Below are 9,490 nucleotides of genomic sequence, written 5' to 3' on the forward strand. Positions count from 1 at the left end.
GATATAAATACTAAGCACTTGTATAGTTGGGCTTGTTGACTTAACACAGTCCATCTTATCAATATATCGAGGTGTTAATATGATTTTCTACTAATAGTTCTTTGTTTTTCGGGATCTTCGAAGTTTTAAGAGACCTATAGAATCTATATACCATGGAACACTGTAGTCTTTTGACTTGACCGATGTCAACTCTTCACCAATAAAGTTTATTACTTGAGGGTCAGATTTATTTACTTTATCGACCTATAAATAACAGTCATCACCTTAAGTTTAACACGAACATTAAGGGCTCGTACATAATTTTTTATGTAAAATTGAAGGGGCTCTCTCCCTAGAATTTTTAATCTCCCTCCTACTCAAATTCTAAAACTATTGTTCATTATCTTATCCAGCCCGTTCATTTTCTCTTTCAATATACACAGAATCACCGATTTTATGATTTTATGTCAAAATCAAAAAGGATGAATCATTTATTGCCATTGCGATATGCATTTTACTATCAACAACTATTAAGGCTACCAAGAGCTGTTTAAGGTTATTTCAATAGTGTTGGAAAGAATATGAGAATGATAATACGTAAAGAAAGGTAGGGGAAGTGGAGGGGTGATATATATTTGTCCCACAGGCAGTCATCAAAGGGCAAGACGACCCAAAAAAGACCGACCTTGTGGAACCCTATGTAAAAGTTTCAATTGCTAAATACCTCTCTTAAAACCCCCTCTTTATAAAAAAAAATACAAACTTTTAAAAAAGAAACCCCCACAAAGCAATAATATATACACACACACCCCTCCCATAGACTATATAGCCCCTTGTTATTTTCAAAAAGAAGAAGAGAAAAGAAATCTCACTCCTTCCTTCTTTATCCTCCCATTAGGCCTTAAAGTTGTCAGTTTTCGGCTCCATTGACAGAATGAAAATATTAACCTTTGGTCATGTGGATTTGTCTTGGCTCGACACTTATACCTATATATAAATATTTGCATTTCACTTTATAGATCACTCTTGTGTGCTTAATGATCATCGTTTTGTTTTATATATTTCTATTCATGAAATTGATTAACCAGGTAGAGGAGAGGGCCAAAGCTCCAATCCCCAGAATGTGATGGTAGAGAGATTTTGTTCGATGTCGTCTTGATTACTTGTGTATAATAAAAACTTGGTCGGCCATGAGGGAATTATTGGTACTCTCAACATATTGGCGTTACTAAAGGCAATAGGGGTCCCTAACAAGAGGTGTTGTATCTCCTCGTATGCCTCCATTGTCACTCGTACAAGGAGTCATGACTTCAAATTCTTTCTAAGATGCATTCGAAAATAATCCTTTATTTTTTTATTTGGTTACAAGATCGTTTTTCAATCCTATCATCAACTAAATTTATTATTATCTGACAAATCACATCCACATGCCTATTAGTCTATCAATAACCATCATAGGATTGACACCAACCAATCTACTGTCTAGTGTCTGAGACATTATATACCTCCCCAAACAAAGTTGAAAGAAAGGATCTTTAACCTCACAGCTACCATTCATCATCTTTTTCAATTTTTTTCTCTAGTGTTCTTCGTATAAACGACCGCGACTCTTCGTTGAAGATGTAATGATAATTTGCACTAATCTCTTGAATGAAAATCAAAATGAGTGGACGATGAATTGAGAGGAGAGGCCCAAGTTCCGAAAGAGATTGATATGTGTGGGTCTTGTATTTTTTTTCTATTTTCTTTTGATGAACTCTCTCATCATGGTCAAGTAGAGCGCTCTCACAAGCAATTGCCGCGAGCCATGTGTCCCATACGCTCCTCTCTCTCTCTCTCTCTCTCTCTCTCTCTTCTTTCTTTTTGATCTAATAACAGGGTAAATTTAAAAGCACGTGGGCCTTTTATAAGCTCCCCATAAAGGAATTGTAAAAATGATTTAAGTACAAAAATATTCAATCCTCTTATCATTACATGTTTTTTGTTGCTTTGCTTTACCCTATTAATAACCTAAGTAGTGCTTAATCATTAATAACCTAAGTAGTGCTTAATCAATGGGCTCTATATAGCTACTTCATTACTTGGATATACCCTAATTTAGATATTAGGTCTTTTTATATATATATTAGGTCTTTTTATATATTAGGTCTTTTATCTTGAAATTTGAATCTTAGATATATTATTATATTATTTTTTAGTTAAAATTAATGGGTGGCTCTCTAGTTTAAGGTCAGACATATCTAAGACCCAATTGAGATTTAGAAAAGAATTTACAGATTGCTTACCAAGAGTGACAGCGTTAGGATTTAAACTTGGCATTACAAATGCAAATTCCTGAGTCTCAACCACTTGTATCAATACTCATTGATAAATATATTATTATATTATAGTATACTTATTTTTCAATATTAAGCAATAATATTGGATGTGGGATGCGGGAAAAACAAAGAAAAGAGTATTTTAAGTTTTTAGCTTTAATATAAATTGAGTAGTGATCATTTCAAAAGTTGTAATTAGGAGCCTACAATCTTTGAGAAATTTGGTTTACTTTGGGGCCATGTAATGAAATTAGGGTACATTTCCTAATACCCCCTCTTTTTTCCCTTATACATGGATGGAAAGTCTCACTTTTACGACCTAATTTTCCAATTGCAAGGGTCCATGACCGATCATTTTAAGTTTCAATTTTTTAAGGCCATATCACAAAAAGAAATTAAAGGGAGACCCAATTTTAAAGTTAAAGGAAGGAAAAAAGATAGTCCATGCTTGGAGATTGTTATTTGTTTGTGGTTTTTTTTTTTCTTGGTGTATTGTGGGATTTCAAGGGACCGGGTTGATGTATGCTTTTGGCTTGGGTATGGTATGGTTCGGATGTTGTGTAGTGGTGGCTACTTTTGAATCATTAGCGTGTTTTGGTGTTGTTTTCTCCCTAGTTAAGAGTACTCTTTTTCTACATTTACGTCTAGGGAGGTTTTTAATGAGACTCTTAATCTAGATTTTGATTAATAAAACATATTTTACCGAGCAACAAAATGGAATCGCCTTGTCTATCATACTTCTAACCATAATTTAAGTTTTGTTTAATTCATTTGAATCAAGTGATACCACGCACTTAACTTAATTCAGATGTGAATGAAACAAACTGGGTTGAGACTAAAAGAGTCGTTCCTACAATAGACCTCTATAATACCTAAACTGGATTAATCGATTAATAAATATGCATATATTATTCCTCCCATTGTTGCTTGGTCATACTATTTTCCGTAAAGGAGAAAGCAATTTGTTAATGGGGCAACTTTACCCGGAGGTGCCTTTTTGATAGAATACAATGCAAAGTTGGGTTTAATTTTATTTTTTCAGCTAAGTAGTTCCTAATTTGTCTAGTTGTTTGTGCAGTGTGTCATAATGTATGCCAATTGATAAGCAAATTTCACTAGAATTATCTCTCCTTTTTGTTCTAAGGGTCCCAAATTTGGGATTTGCTTAGCGCTCCCCCTTCATTATTCAAAGCTAAGACTTAGTAAAAGGTAGACATGAAGGTGGAGAAAGTAGGCTGGAAAAAGTGAGTTTTTACCCTACAAAAAAAAATTAGACAAAGAGTACACACCACTTTCTACCATTTTTATCTTAATCTTTATCATTATTCTTAAAGATTTATAGTCTTAGTATCTCTAATTAACTCACGGTTTTATTTAATATTTCTTGTTTCTTTCTCAATAAATATCAATTTCCTTTGGTTTTGGTGTTATGACAGTTCCCCCCCTATGATAAAATGGTTAAGTAAATGTTTAGTTACGTTGGTGGAACAAACGGGTTAGATCGATTGTTGACAGTTCACCTCTTCTGATTTAGATGAAGAGCCACAATCGATACTTAAATGATGATAGGTCGGTATCAATATACTTTGTTTCTCCTTATAAGGGCATCAATGAATAATGAATCTCCAATCCCCTTTTTTAGTCTTTGTCGAGAAGTTTTATAGCGACTCCTAATACGAGTGTGATACGTAGGATTATTATGACTACTCTTAGGTTCACACATCTAGTTGATGTGATTAGTTGTTAATTGATTTTGACTCTAAGAGTCGTGACTTTTTAAGGAGTGCAAAACTCTGAAAGTATTATGCCCGAAGATGCTCTACTTGGGTCTCAATTGTGTAGGAACCCTGTGGAGATTATGAGTGGAAAATAATCTTACAAAGGAGATATAGAGATGGTACACCAAATTATTTATGCAATATTAGTCTACATTGAAGCTTTTCCCTATTTCTTGTTATACCAATCATTTATCCATATAAAAACAAGCACTTCATTGGCATATGCAATCATATTTCGAGTCTTCAACCAACTAGGCTTGACAAAAGTGCATTTGAATATCAGCTTCGTTGGTCAAGAGATTCTTGAGCTTAAAACGAAGCATGGGGTTAAAACGTGACATAGTCGAGGTACACAAATCTTGTTCTTGTTTAACCTTATTCCTGAGTGGGAGAATATAGTCTTTAATCCCATTTAAAAGGAAAATAAAAAAAGGAAGTGGAAAGGTCCCCACGTGTGGAACAAAATTTGGAGCATATGCAGCACTAGTTTTTATCTATATATAGCTTTATGTGCATGTTGAGGGCTCCCTTTTGCTTGGGATTCCTACGTGTTTGTGGGGCACCTTTGTTTGATATTTGAGCCACCTTTTCAACCCTAGCCCCGATCTTCACTTCACTCATCTTTTCTATGTATATTAAAGCACGCTGGCTCTTGTTAAAGGAAAAAAGGGTTTTCGAATCCTATGCCCTCCATCGTCATGTATCTTCCTATATTTATCACCAATTATTTATTTTTGACAAAAAAACATCATAGATCTTGTACTTGGGGGGGGGGGGAACCCAATATAGTTCTGTTATTTTTCCTCTCAATGTAGCTTTCTAGCTCAGAAAATAAACTCAATGTGGTACTTTGACCAACGTTTTTTTTATTGTTGACCATTAAGGTGCTGATGTGACAATTTATGGTGCTGAAATGACAGTCCAGAGTGATAGATTAACGTGGCGGATGACATGACAAATTAACTAAATCGGTAACTCAAACATGGCCTATAGACTGCCATGTCAGCATCGTGAACCGTCACGTCGGCACCGTGAACTGGCACTCCAGCACTACAACGGTCAATGAAAAAAACGTTGATCAAAGGGTCACATTGAGTTTGTTTTCTGAGTTAGATGAGTTTGTTTTCTGAGTTAGATGGTCATATTGGTTTTTTTTCAAAAGTACAGGGACCTCTAATATATTTTTATCTTTACTTTTGAATTTTAATTTTATATCTGATTTATCATTTATATTTGAGGTTCAATATTGTTCTTATTTACAAATTTGAATTTAAATTATTTATTGTGATAATAAATAAATTTGCTTCTTATGAGTTTACCCTTTTTGATATGCCTAGCTTAGCTAGGTTCTCATATGCATGTTATGTGTCCCCCCCCCCCTTCAAACTTAGCTAGTTAGGATCAAGAAAAAGCTTAATTCATCGTTCCAAATTTTACTTTCCATGCCTCCATGAGAACTTATTTGAATGGCAATAACATTTTTAATTTGAAAACAAAGCTCGAGCCCAATTCGAGTTATTAATATTTTTTGATTTTTTATTCATAAACTACACTAGATATTAAAATTTTATTGAATTATTTTAAATTAGAACCAATTTGATAAAATGTGTAAGTTTTGAGGACTAAAACTGTTACTATACTATGTCAAATCATCATTTTAGTTTAGTCAATGGTCAAACTTAATGACAATAATTAAAACAGAAACAAAATGTAACATCAAGTATGATTTTGAAAAAAAAAAGACTAATTGGATGATTAAAATATAAACATTGGAATAGGTGAGGTGCCACATAGATAGTTTACCCTTTGTTATTTGTAAAGCAAGATGATTAAATGACAAAGTGTCAGCATGAATAAGGGCACTTATGTGGTCATACATAGCATTTGACTCACTTAATCTTGCATAACACTGTCATCCAGTTTCAGTGTGTCACGTGAAAATTAAATTAACTTCCTGTTTTGCATATAATTAAAGAGCTGCTTCAAAATATATATGATTAATGTAATATAAATGTTAAGATGCCGACCAATGTTGATATAAGTGGTCGGGATTCAAGAATTTGAGTTTGTAAGGCTATGTTCGAATCTTATTACCATCACTCTTGATGGACAATCTGTAAATTTCTATGTAAATCTCAATTGGGTATTAGGTATGCCCTAGCCTTGGACTGGGGATTAAGAGGTATGTTATTATTCCTAGAGTTTCCGGATTCAAGCATCAGCAAAGGTAGGAACGTTCATTGTCTATTGATTAAGAGTCTTTGAACCGATACTATTTTATATTCACTCTAGATTCACTAAAATTTACATATATTATTATTAAACTAAAATTGTGATATCAAGGATTTGCCTGGATGGTTGAGGGCTGAAATTCCAAATGAATATCCTAGATTGGAAGGTGGGTGCATGAGTTCAAATATATATAAAAATTAAACTAAAACTATTAGATATATTAATATTGTAAATGAATGCAAGTGCCAATCTCCCAAGTCCCAATCACATAAATATGTTTGCACTGTTACATTCATTAGATGGTATCACTGTTGAGAATACCCAAAAAATAAGGGATACATATTCAATTTTATGCCTGCAAAGTGGGAATTGCAGATGAGCTTACATTGTCACTCTGAACTGATGTCTCACTCTTTACCTACTTCCAATAAAGATGTGTTGTATAGAACAAGCTCGCCATACACAAAATTGAAGAGATTTTATATAAACAAATAGGGACTGAAAAAGAAGTTTTGGGTGAGTACTGAAACTTGGTCAAAAGTATACTCATCTCTAATGAATTGATAACCCCAGCCTTAAGAGAGGATGGGCCATTTTTTTTTCCTCCTTTAACTCTGCCCGAGTGAAGTAGGGATCCCTACATTTGATAACCAAAGCATGGGGCTAGCTAGTCATCAACTTTGGAGCCTATAACCAAAGTAAAAATGCCTATCAAAACTCTGTGCTACCCCATCCACTTGAACCATCTCCATGCATACACTAAACCCTTTCTTTCCTTGTCATTATTAAGATATCTGTCACTGTTAGTATTGTTTGTATATAATAGTATATGATGTTGATGTTGTAGCTAACAGTAGTCGTATGCTTCGATCATTATAATCTGTCACTGTTACAATTGTTTATGTACATATGATGCTGATACTGTAGCCTGTAGGTAGCAACAATCTGTCCCCCCACATGCTTTACATTTTACTATGTTCCACGGGTATGATAATTCAATGCCCTTTCAAGTATTTAAGCATGCTCACTGTGAATGTGGTGAATTAATTGTTCTGTCTTACTCTTTTGCACGATTGCTTACTTTTTTTCACATTTATATGTCAGATTCTAATGAGTAAATCTCATTAGTTTGGAGCAGCAATCTTTTCAAAGTTTTATTTTTTTATAACTGAATGATTCACTTTGAAAGCCCTTAAGGGGACCCCATTGCACCACCCGATACGAGGGCTCCGAGGCTCCGAGGCTCCAACCCCATGTGTGTCTCTTGTCATGATAAATATGGACCGGGATTGGTCTAATCCTTGGACAAAACCAGTACAAATATGGGGTCTTCTTCACTATTTCTCTTTGGGCTTTGTTGGACATGTTCAGCCCGAGTCAACTCAACAGTTTGACCATCTTGATTTTGTATGTCAACAATATGTTGTAAATTCAAGGTTAAGAAGTTAACTATGGAAAGTTAAAGGTTGATTAGATGTAAATAATGAACTCAATGGAGTCCCATATGTCATAAATTAGGTAAGGGTATCCCTGACGGTGTTCAAAAATATCTGATCAGGTTAATCCGACCCGACAATTTGAAATAAAAAAATCGGGTATTTTGTTTTAAAAAATTGAAGTTCAGAGTCAGGTACCTGACACAATATTTCTTGGGTCGGGCCCGAATCACAAAATCAGATTTTTTTTCAGGTACCCGATGACTCGATACCCGGTTACTTTTTTATATAATAATAATAATAATAATATAATATTTACTTATTTAATTATTAATAAATTTATATATTAAATTAAACTAATTAATAGACAACTTTCACCCATTCCCAAAATTAAAATCCCTAAAGCATTTCTTCCTTCCTCACGCACGCTCACGGTCTCCACTCTCCACCTTTCCAGCACTCTTCCCTTGCAGCGCCGCTCGGCCCTTGCAGAACCACCTAATACAGACCCGTCGTCCCTCTTCCCAAGTCAATCTCACTGGTCGTTCGCTACTCGGTTCAGGTAACATATCCCCCCCCCCTCACACACACAATCACAAGGTGGATTTTTTTCCTGTTATTTTACCATTAATAATTACAGTTTGGAAGGGTGATGCTGTCTTACTATGGCATCATTAGATGTGTTCTTTGAGTCTCTAGCTTCATTAATCTTATAAACTATGTCAATCTCACTTACCATATCATGCATGCAATTTGTTTTTCTGTTGCAAGATGGAATCTCTGAAGCCTCACTGAGAACAAGGTGCAACTTTCTACTTTAAATGCGTAATATATTTGCCTTCAATTCCTCTGCTTTGAAAGCATTATAACTCTTTTCTTGTTTAACCTTAGGTAGTATTTCTCCTGTCCAGTATCTTAGAATAAAGTACGTCATATCCTTAGTGGTTCATATTGATTCATGTCAATCTCATTGCTTTTGATTCCACTTTTTAATGATATGCTTAATGAATGTAAAAGGCTTTGACATGTAGATGATAATGTGATGAATTTGTTGTTTAAGATAGATAATTTTTATATTTGTTTACTTTTTTACTCTGAAGTCTGACCTCTGTGGATGTTGATTTTAATGGAACTTGTGAGTTTTTACTGTCATTGAATTGTGTTGCTGAGTTTATTTTTGCTTTCTTTGAAATTTATTGTCCTGCTAAAGTCTTATTGACCTTTTAGGATATGGTAAACTAGATTAGAGCCAATGCGATAATTATGTTTTTTCTCTCGTAGTTTATATTTCTTCTTTGTTATGTATAGACTTATTAATTATTAAGTTGAATCTTTTTTATGTTTTATTTATATTATGGATTATTGAATTTTATATTTTGAACTTTTAAATTCTATGTTTGGAAGTTGGACTATGTAATTAGACATTTAAATTTGTGTTTTTTAATTAATATTTTCAAAATTGAAAACAAAAGGAACCGGGTATCCGGGTACCCACATTACCCGGGTCGGGATACTATCCGAAAATTTTAGTACCCGAAGACCCGGGTATCCGGATTTGAACACCCCTACTAACAATGGCACAAAACGACCTGTTTCACTTTTATTTGGAAAAAACAAAGGCTAAGTGTTGTTAAAATAATTACTATAATACCCCAAATTTTGACTACCGACTAAATTGTAAGTTTTGAAAGTTTATTGATCAAAGTATAAAATTGGAAACGTTCAAGGACTAAAGAGATAATTTTCC

This window comes from Hibiscus syriacus, unplaced genomic scaffold, assembly GCF_006381635.1.
Source record: "Hibiscus syriacus cultivar Baekdansim isolate YM2019G1 unplaced genomic scaffold, ASM638163v2 tig00109926_pilon, whole genome shotgun sequence".
NCBI classification, from domain to species: Eukaryota; Viridiplantae; Streptophyta; class Magnoliopsida; order Malvales; family Malvaceae; genus Hibiscus; species Hibiscus syriacus.